Genomic DNA, 11,196 nt, shown 5'->3' on the forward strand with positions numbered 1-11,196 from the left:
AGTGGTCATATATGGATGTAAGAGTTGGACTATAAAGAAAGCTGAGCACTGAAGAGTTGATGCTTTTGAACTGTGGTGTTGGAGAAGACTCTTGAGAGTCCCTTGGACTGAAAGAGATCCAACTAGTCCATCCTAAAGGAGACCAGTCCTGGGTGTTCATTGGAAGGACTGATGTTGAAGCTGAAACTCCAATACTTTGGCCACCTGATGCAAAGAGTGACTCATTTGAAAAGACTCTGACACTGTTGAAGATTGAGGGCAGGAGGAGAAGGGGACGACAGAGAATGAGATGGTTGGATGGCATCACCGACTTGATGGGCATGGGTTTGGGCGGCCTCCAGGAGTTGGTGATGGACAGGGAGGCCTGGTGTGCTGTGGTTCATGGGGTCGCAAAGAGTCGGACATGACTGAGTGACTGAACTGAACTGAACTGAATATGTATATATGTATATATATGTGTATATGTGTATATATATATATGTTCACACACTCATAGCAGTGTGTATCTTCACATCCTGCTCTCCAAATGGCTCATGAATTTGGGAGCACAACACGCTTCCTCAGCCCTCTGCTTGTCACCACGGCATTTTCTCTCTGATTGTGCCTTTTCTCTCTTGTCTGCCTGAGCCAGTCTCAGCCATCTGCACGTCTTCACAACTGAACTCTCATTTCCCCTCCTCAGTTCAGCTTTCCGTGGCATCACAGGCAGTGTTGTCACTGTTTCTCCTGTGTTTCCATAGCACCTCTTGCACGTGTGCATTTTACTATTTGTGTTTGTTTATTTACATATCTCTTTCTCCCTCGAGACTTTGAGGGCAAACTTATAAACACATTGGGGTCCCCAGTGTCCAACTCGCTGTTTTCACAGGATTATGGTGGCCAAACATCTTGTGAAAACCAGTAGAAATGCTACACCCAGCTGAAACCTGAGGAAGTAGCCCCTTACATGGGCATCTCTCCAAGTACTCTGGGCAATTCCTTCATGGGTGATTTATTGAAGCCAGGCTCTTAAGAGAAACCTGTAAGGGATGGAGTTGTGGGGAGGTATGGTTTCAGGAGTTCCTGTTCAGCCTGGCCCCAGGGGAGTCTCTAGTCATGAGTGAGTGCTGCCTGCCTTTAGGCAAATAAGCTGGGCTTTTATGCCTTTGGTCACCAGTCTCCCCAGGAAGAGGGGTAGATGTAACCACCCAGAAACCCTGGTGAAGGTGCCTCCTGTAGCCTGCAGGCAACCCTCCAAAAAGGTGGGTGTGGGAACACAGGCTTGGTAAAGGAGATCTGGGGAGTGTGCAAAAGCAGCATCAGCTACCTATATGCATCTGAATGCAGAGTTTCAGAGAATAGCAAGGAGAGATAAGAAAGCCTTCCTAAGCGATCAATGCAAAGAAATAGGGGAAAACAATAGAATGGGATAAACTAGAAATCTCTTCAAGAAAATTAGAGATACCACATCTCTACCAAATCATGCAAAGATGGACACAATAAAGGACAGAGATGGTATGGACATAACAGAAGCAGAAGATATTAAGAAGAGGTGGCAAGAATACACAGAATAACCATACAAAACAGAACTTAATACCCAGATAACCACGATGGTGTGATTACTCACCTAGAGCCAGACATCCTAGAGTACAAAATCAAGTGGGCCTTAGGAAACATTGTTACTAACAAAACTAGTAGAAGTGATGGAATTCCAGCTGAGCTATTTCAAATCCTAAAAGATGATGCCGTGAAAGTGCTGCACTCAATATGCCAGTAACTTTGGAAAACTCAGCAGTGCCACAGGACTGGAAAAGGTCAGTTTTCATTCCAATCCCAAAGAAAGGCAATGCCAAAGAATGCTCAAACTACTGCACAATTGCACTCATCTCACACACTAGCAAAGTAATGATCAAAATTCTCCAAACTAGACTTCAATAGAATGTGAACTGAGAACTTCTAGATGTTCAAGTTGGATGTAGAAAAGGCAGAGGAAGCAGAGATCAAATTTCAACATCTGTTGGATCATAGAAAAAACAAGAGAATTCCAGAGAACCATCTACTTCTGCCAAAGCCTTTGACTGTGTGGATCACAACAAATTGAAGAACTCTTTAAGAGATGGGAATACCAGACCACCTTACCTGCCTCCTGAGAAATCTGTATGAGGTCAAAAAACAACAGTTAGAACCAAACATGGAACAATGAACTGGGTCCAAATTGGGAAAGGAGTACTTCAAGGCTGTATATTGTCACCTTGCTTATTTAACTTATGTGCAGAGTACATCATGTGAAATGCCAGAGTGGATGAAGTGCAAGCTTGAATCAAAATTTTTGGGAGAAATATCAATAACCTCAGATATGCACAAGACACCACCCTTATGGCAGAAAGTGAGGAGGAACTAAAGAACCTCTTGATGAAAGTAAAAGAGGAGAGAGAAAAAGCTAGCTTACAACTCAACATTCAAAAAGCGAAGATCATGGCATCCAGTCTCATTACCTGATGGCAAATAGACGGGAAAACAGTGACAGACTTTATTTTCTTGGGCTCCAGAATCACTGCAGATGGTGACTGCAGCCATGAAATTAAAAGAAAAAGCCATAACAAACCTACACAGCATGTTAAAAAGCAGACACATTACTTTGCTGCCAAAGGTCCATCTAATCAAAACTATGGTTTTTCCAGTAGTCATGTATGGATGTGAATTGGACCATAAAGAAAGGTGAATGCTGAAAAATTGATGCTTTTAAACTGAAGTGTTAGAGAAGACTCTTGAGAGTCCCTTGGACTGCAAGATCAAACCAGTCAACCCTAAAGTAAATCAGTTCTGAATATTCATTGGAAGGAGTGATGCTGAAGCTGAAGCTGCAGTACTTTGGCCACCTGATGTGAAGACCTGACTCATTGGAAAAGACCCTGATGCTGGAAAAGATTGAAGGTAGGAGGAGAAGGGGATGACAGAGGATGAGATTGTTGCATGAATCACTGACTCAGTGGACATGAGTTTGAGCAAGCCCCGGGAGTTGGTGATAGACAGGGAAGCCTGGTGTGCTGCAGTCCATGGGGTCACAAAGAGTCAGACACGACTAAGCAACTGAATTGAACTGTTTCATACTCAAATATTTGATGAAAATCAAAGAGGGCAATAATTTACATGCATTGAGATCACAACTTCTGCCAAGTGCTGTGCTGAGTGACTTAAGTGTGAGGCTTGGTCTAGCTTGGATTCTATTTAACCAACTTTCAGCTAGGGATAATATCCTACAACAGATCTAGTTACTGAGTTGGGAAACAATGTCTATTCTTGTATTTCATTGAATTAAAGAAGCACTGATTGTAAAACATGTCTTTGTTTTATGTTCTACTCTTCTACTCAGAAGGAAAACACAATAATTCCTATTAAATTATAACACAGTACTTCCTTAGCTTCCTTTACATGGCACAGCCTGCTTTCAGAGATGTTCAAATGCAAAAACAAAAGTGCACATGAAATTTGGAACTACATAAATCTTGATAGCCAAATGGCAAGTAAGAAGAAATCTTCATTTCAACTCTTAAAAGAGTTAGATCATTAATTTAATCTCAAATTAATTCACAATGGGTTATTTAAAATGACTTTAAAAGTAACATACAAGTCATTGTAAGAGTTACTATTCTGATAAATTGATCACAAGGACAGACTATTGATAGACTCTGCGTATGTTTTCCTGAAACTTACTTGTCAAGGACCAGTATATGATATTCTCATATATAATCACTGTATGTCATATATGAGAAGAGGTTATTAATGACATTTACCAAAGTTAGTCGGTGACTAGCCATTCCCTTCTCCAGGGATCTTCCCAACCCAGGGATCAAACCTAGGTCTCCCGCACGGCAGGCAGATTCTTTACCTGCTGAGCCACCAGGGAAGCCCAAAAATGCTCGAGTGGCTAACTCCAGGGGATCTTCCCAACCCAGGAACGGAACTGGGGTCTCCTGAATTCCACGTGGATTCTTTACCAGCTGAGCTACCAGGGAAGCCATGATTTGCTAGAATGATATGTACAGTACGGAAAATAGTTTTTTCTTGTGCATATATTAATATTTTTAACCAAAATATAGTTGATTTTCAGTGCTGTATTATTTTCACATATACAGCACAGTGATTACTGTTATATACACAAATATATATATATATATATATATATATATACGCTTTGAAAGAATCTGCCTGCAATGCAAGAGACTCAGGTTTGATCTCTAGGTCAGAAAACCCCCCTGGAGAAAGGAATGACTACCCACTCCAGTATTCTTGCCTGGAGAATCCCATGGACAGAGGAACCTGGTGGGCTACAGTCTATGGGGCTGCAAAGAGTCGGACACGACTGACCCCGTGCTAATACAGTAGGTCCCCGTGGTTTATCTGTGTTATATACAGTAGTATGTACATGCTAATCTCAAACTCCTAATTCTGTCCCTCCCCCCGTTCCCCTTTGGTAACTGTAAGTTTGTTTTCTATGTCTGTGAGTCTTGTTCTGCTTTGTAAATAAGCTCATTTGTATCATTTTTTTTAAATTCCATATGTAAATGGTATCATATATTTGTCTTTCTGTGTCTGGCTTACTTCACTTAGTATGTTAATGTCTAAGTATATCCATGTTGCTGTAAAGGGCATTATTTCATTCTTTTTAATGACTGAGCAGCATTCCAGTGTGTGTATATATGTATGCATATTTTCTTTATCCATTTATCTGGTGAAGGACATTTAGGTTGCTTCCATGTCTTGGCTGTTGTAAACAGTGCTGCTATGAACATCGGGGTACACGTGTCCTTTCAAAGTATGGCTTTCTCTCCAGATATATGCCCAGGAGTGGGACTGCAGAATCATAATGGTAGCTCAATTTTCAGTTTCTTAAGAAACCTCAATACTGTTCTCCCTAGTGTCTATACCGATTTATGTTCCCACCAGCAACGTAGGAGGGTTCCATTTTTACCCCACTTTCTCCAGCATTTATTATTTGAAGACTTTTGGGTGATAGTCACCCTGACTGTTATGAGGTGACAGCTCATTGTAGTTTTGATTTGCATTTCTCTAATAATTAGTGATATTGAGGATCTTTTCATGTGCTGTTTGGCCATTTGTGTGTCTTCTTTGGATAAACGTCTATTTACATGTGCATATATTTTTTAATCTTCAGCATAAACCATAAAACCATGGAGGCTGTTGACAACTTCAAAAGATGGGGCTCAAGCACATGGCCTCATATGCTGCACCATCTTCAGTCCTTGCATATTACTTCCTTGGCACCTGTCTTATTCCAGGAGGTAAAAAGCCAAGGACAACACCTTTAATTCAATAAAAACATGACTTTTTTGGCTGATGTAATGTGTCATTCTATTACAGATTGATGTTTTTCTAATCCTCCAATATTAGTGTGAACATTATAATATTAGTGTGAATATTATAAATATTAACAATGAATCAGTTTTAAAATGAACCTCTTTAAGCAACAGCCAAATGAAACGAAACAGTCACCCTCATTACTGTTTGGTTCAGTTCGTTAGTTGAAATATGAGAGATTTCTTTCTTTAGTCTGTGTTAAAAAGGGCTCATTGCCTTAGCCAGCTAGTTGTTATTACCAAAATTAAAAACTGTATCAATTATACACAGCTATTCACCGAGGCTAGCATCAAAATTACTGTCCCTGCTGAGGACAAGATGATGTCTTTGGTTGAACTGCCAGGTACAAAATAACACCAAGAGAGAAATCATTTTCTGGACCATTGTTAAAGGATTAGTGGTGGATCCCAAGTCTCTGTTGGCCAGACTTATTTTCTCCTTTTCAGTTGCTATGTCTTTGCTTGGTTTTCAGTTGTTATTATAGAGAAAATTGCTGCCATGTTAAATAGAGCTAAGAACAGCCAAGAAAACAAATCTCATTTATTGTTTTCTGTTTTTTGGCTTGGTTTTATCTACCATTATCAGACAGTCAGCTTAGAGATATTTTACGAATTAACAAAGTTTTCTATTGGTTCATGTCTAAAATGATAAAAAAATAGTATTTTTTGTGGATTTAAAGATAGGTTCAAATTTATTTGCAATCATTAATATTTTTAGGACTGAACGTGTAAGTCTTGAGAGTTGTTTCTACCTTGGGTTAAGCAGGAGGATTGGTATCAGAGAAAAACTTTTCATCTCATAGTTTTGTTCTGAGATATAAGTTTCAATTTTTCTCCCATCTAAAAAACAATATCTCAAAGAAAACCAAAAGGATAACCTTTTAAGAGAATGTGAGAACATCTCTCCACTGGACTCTTTTTGAGTTGGCTCAAGATGGAATTGTATGATAGGAAAATTGAATAGCTTTAGATGTTATGAAATTGTGTCATGTCCCACCATCATGATTGATCAGAAACTACACCAAAGTCAGTGGGATTGGGAAAACCCATGGAAATAACCACAGAGCTTAGATGTGTTTTATTGGGAGTTTGACTCAACAATAGTTTAAACAGGTATTCTTTAGTCATTCTTTAGTTTGAGTTCAGGAAATTTATCTTCCAGGCTAAGAAAAAGGATCAACATTATCCATTTTTCTTTTTATATTTTTTCTGGTTTTAAGAATAATAGAGAACATATAATCATTGACAGAATAAAAGAAATATCACTCTATTTCTACTACCCTGAGATTTATTCATTCATTTGATGTATTATGTGCCGGGCATTGGTCTGGGAAGTGAGGCCACAGCAATAAACAGTGATTCCTATCCTCCCAGAGCTGACAGCGCTGTGTGGGGAGACAGCAACCAGAGCAAGGGGTGCACTGTGTTAGAGGGTGATAAGAGCCGTGAAGAAAAGGGCAGGGAGGTCTTCACTCTGCATATAGATACAGAGGGTACCATCCACATCCTGTTTTGTGGGAATCTCATTTTCTGGAACCATGCCACAGGGCCGTAGGAAGGCGGGCTGAGGATTCCTGGTGCGCAGAGGGAGGAGGTGGGGCTTGGGGCAGTGGTAGAATCGCTCCAAGGATGACGTGAAAACGTCTTGAAACCCCTTGAAAGGGGTACTGTTTAAAGGAGACGGTTCCAGGCTGCACGAGACCAGCCTGTGGAAAGAGAAGAGGGTTTTGGCAAGTGAAGCCCAGGAGGGAAGCCGGTGTGATTGAACAAGTCAGACGAGGACAGCAGCTGGAGATGGGGTCTGGCAACCACTAGAGTGGCTCCTGGAAGGAGCCAAGCTGCAGCCGCTGGAGAGTTCCGAGCAGAGGCATCTGGCTTATGTTTCAGTGGTCACTCTAGCTGCTGTGTGGAGAGCAGATGATGGGGCATGGGGTGTGGGCAGGAGGGGAGTCAGGAAATCCATCAGGAGGTGGATGCAGGGATCAGATGAGGATGGTATGATCTACGTGAAAATGATGGTGGTTCAGACCAGGGTGGGCCTGTACAGTGGTGGTCGTGTTTGGCTTCTGGGTATGTTTTGGAATAAAGGGCCAAGTAAATTTCTTTTCCTATTACATATGATATAGGAGAATAAAAATAACTTCAAGTTTTGGGGCATTGTTAACATAATCAGTTCAGTTCAGTTCAGTCGCTCAGTCGTGTTCGACTCTTCGCGACCCCATGAATCACAGTGCGCCAGGCCTCCCTGTCCATCACCAACTCCCGGAATTCACCCAGACTCACCTCCATCAAGTCAGTGATGCCATCCAGCCATCTCATCCTCTGGCGTCCCCTTCTCCTCCTGCCCCCAATCCCTCCCAGCATCAGAGTCTTTTCCAATGAGTCAACTCTTCTCATGAGGTGGCCAAAGTACTGGAGTTTCAGCTTTAGCATCATTCCTTCCAAAGAAATCCCAGGGCTGATCTCCTTTAGAATGGACTGCTTGGATATCCTTGAAATCCAAGGGACTCTCAAGAGTCTTCTCCAACACCACAGTTCAAAAGCATCAATTCTTCGGTGCTCAGCTTTCTTCACAGTCCAACTCTCACATCCATACATGAGCACAGGAAAAACCATAGCCTTGACTAGATGGACCTTTGTTGGCAAAGTAATGTCTCTGCTTTTGAATATGCTATCTAGGTCGGTCATAATAGAGTATATTTATTTAGTACTTTTGTGTGAATTGCTGTGCTAGTTATATAAAATGTTTTATGGTTGTAATTCTATACCACCTAGTTATGAATTTTTTGCTTAATATATGTCATGACATAAGGATATTCTACATTGTTAAATATTAATTGAGAATATGATATTTAAAACAAATGTGGTGCTAGTGGTAAAGAACCCACCTGCCAATGCAGGAGACAGAAGAGACACGGCTTCAATCCCTGGGTCTCCTAGATCCCCTGGAGGAGGTTATGGCAACCCACTCCACTATTCTTACCTGAGGAATCCCATGCACAGAGGAGCCTGGTCGGCTACTGTCCAGAGGGTCGAAAAGGGTCAGACAGGACTGAAGCAACTTAGCACACATACATGCACAAAAATAGAATTAAATACCCAATATGCAGAATTGAGAATTGGGATGGGTTCTGTCAGAGTTAGGGGAGCAGTGGGCAGAAGTCTTTCAGAGAAAGGGACCTGTTCTGGTTTGTTCTGCTTTCCTCCTGTCACTTCCAAGCTCCTTAGCTTGGGAGATTCATCAAGAATTTCACCTCTGAATTTGGTGTTAGCTGGGCAGAGCTCTTTGTCAGGCAAGGGTACCCTTGTTCTAAACTGGAGGTTACCTGATCCCTCTTCGACCCTGACTGGGCTTTCCTCACCTAACGCACACCAGGAGAGGCCATTCCTCATGTCCTCTGTATCCTGCAGTCTCCCTAGAGATGCCTGTGGATTCTAGGTCTGCACTGACCACCACTGTCTCCACGCACAGCATGGTGGTGGGACAAGGTTCTGCCAGAATCGCTTGTGTGTTTATCTCAGACAGGCTGCCCCTCACTTGTCTGTCACTGCAGTCGGGTTGCCTTCCTGTCCATCTGGTACATTTATGCCACAACTAACAGAGATCACTTCTGCTCTTTGGTACATAGCTGTGGTTCCTAGGGTGTCCTTTTCTGAACTCTGTTGTGTTGTTAGTTGCTCGGTTGTGTCTGACTCTTTGCGACCCCGTGGACTGTAGCTCACCAGGCTCCTCTGTCCATGGGATTCTTCAGGCAAGAATACTGGAGTGGGTTGCCATTTCCTCCTCCAGGGGATTTTCCTGACCTGGGGATCTAACCTGCGTCTCCTGCACTGTACACAGATTCTTTACCAACTGAGCCACCAGAGAAGCCCCCTCCTGCTAATACAGGCTTTCTCCTAGTTTCATGTTTGTGATCATGTCCACATGCTCCTGTTGCCTGTATGTCTCTGAAACATTGGTTGTGTTTGTGTGTATCAAATACATCAAATGGAAACTCCAACTCACACAGTAACTTTTTGAGTTACTGTTGCAAACTTATTACATTTCTCATGGCTTTGAGATTTTGGTATATGATTACTTTTTGGCATGCAAAATAAATTTTAACCAGAATTAAAGCATATTTTATTAGTTAGATAGTGTTACAATTGTATGATGTGTCTCCTTTCTCTAAGTTGGAACTCACCTTTTATTTCATGTTAGAAAGATGACGTTTTAGATCCACACTGTTTAACTTTAAACATACACAGCTCATCCTAGAAAATGAAGGCCGTTCCTAGAGGGAAGTAGGTGAAATAAGGGAAATATTGACTAACCTGGACTTACAGGCACCACTTATTATGACAGAAAAAGATGCCTGTACAGGATTATTGAATTCTGCTTTGATCCAGGTTAAGCAAGAAGAACATAACCATTTAAGCTTCGTGTTGCTAACATATCCATCCAACCACCCAGTCATTCTACACATAAAAACGGAATGCATATGATGTATTAAACACTGTTCAAGGCTCAGAGGAACCGACAGTAAACAAAACATAAATCTAGCCTCATGGAATTTACTCTCTGTGTAGGAGAAAGACAATAAGCACACATATACCATCTCAGGTGGTTATAAGTGCCTTTAACTCCCATAAAGGTGGGTAATAGGATGAAGTGAAGGTGCTGTGTTCTGTAAGATGGTTAAGAAAAACCTCTTTATGTGCAGAGAGCTTTAGAAGTGAGGGATTAAATCAAGTGACCATCCAGAGAAAGCCTGTTTCAGGCAGAGGCTCCGGGATGAGAGTCAGCTGGCGTATCAGCTGAAGGGCAGGGGGGCCGGAAGCAGGCAGCAGTGAGGTGAGGTGGACCACACATCCTTCTGTGCCTGCCAGACCCCCAGGATCTTACAGGTCCTGAGTATGTTTCTACCTTCCAGAGCTTCCTTTTAGAATAGAAATGCCCCCAAGGAGACCGAGACTTCAAGGTCATTCTCATTGTCATGTTCATTGAAGATTCATGGAGAACCAGCAAAGATTTGATTCAAGGAAAATAAAGTGTCTAGGTGGTAAATTAAGGAGGGGTAACATTATCAGAGAGGAGTGTGATACTGTGGGTGAGAGGGTAACAAGTTAATTTGATATTGGAGACAGGTAGGTTTTGCCTACCCTAATTAATTTCCCTTAATTCCCTCTTTCTTTCCTGGAGGAAATTTTGGTTGATAGTACATTCTTCAGGGGCTTCCCAGGTGGCGCTAGTGGTAAAGAACTTGCCAGCCAATGCAGGAGGCATAAGAGATGCAGGTTCCATCCCTGGGTTGGGAAGTTCCCTGGAAGGAGGGCATGGCAACCCACTCCAGGATTCTTGCCTGAAGAAACCCATGGATGGAGGAATCTGGTGGGCTATAGTCCATCAGGTCATAGGGTCACAAAGAGTCAGACAGGACTGAAGCGACTTAGCATGCACACATGTACATACTCCATTCCTAAGCCACAGCTGTTTGCTCTGAGAAAATGATCTTCCTCCAGGCTCAGGAGGGGAGTATGTCTTTTGTAGTTTGAGAAAATCATGTTAATTCCATTTTCATTCTGTCCAATAAAACATGAAGAAAAGACTGCTTGGGGCAGGAGCTTCTAATAAAGATTATTTAAAAGATACAGTATGAAAAGGTGGTTAATCCCAGATATTGGTGGGTGAAAATAAGGTGGCTACTGCAGCCATCTTGTGACCATGAGGACCACTATCAACGTGCTGAGGACGGCTTGCATGGTTGTGTGATAAACCCTGGCACCATCCACTGATGGGGATTTCTTGCCTCTTGCTGGAGAAAAGAGTTCTAGAATCCACACCAAAAGGGGAATAAAC

Source organism: Bos grunniens, chromosome 22, assembly GCF_055505025.1.
Source record: "Bos grunniens cultivar Pamir isolate PY7600 chromosome 22, Bosgru_T2T1.0, whole genome shotgun sequence".
NCBI lineage: Eukaryota > Metazoa > Chordata > Mammalia > Artiodactyla > Bovidae > Bos > Bos grunniens.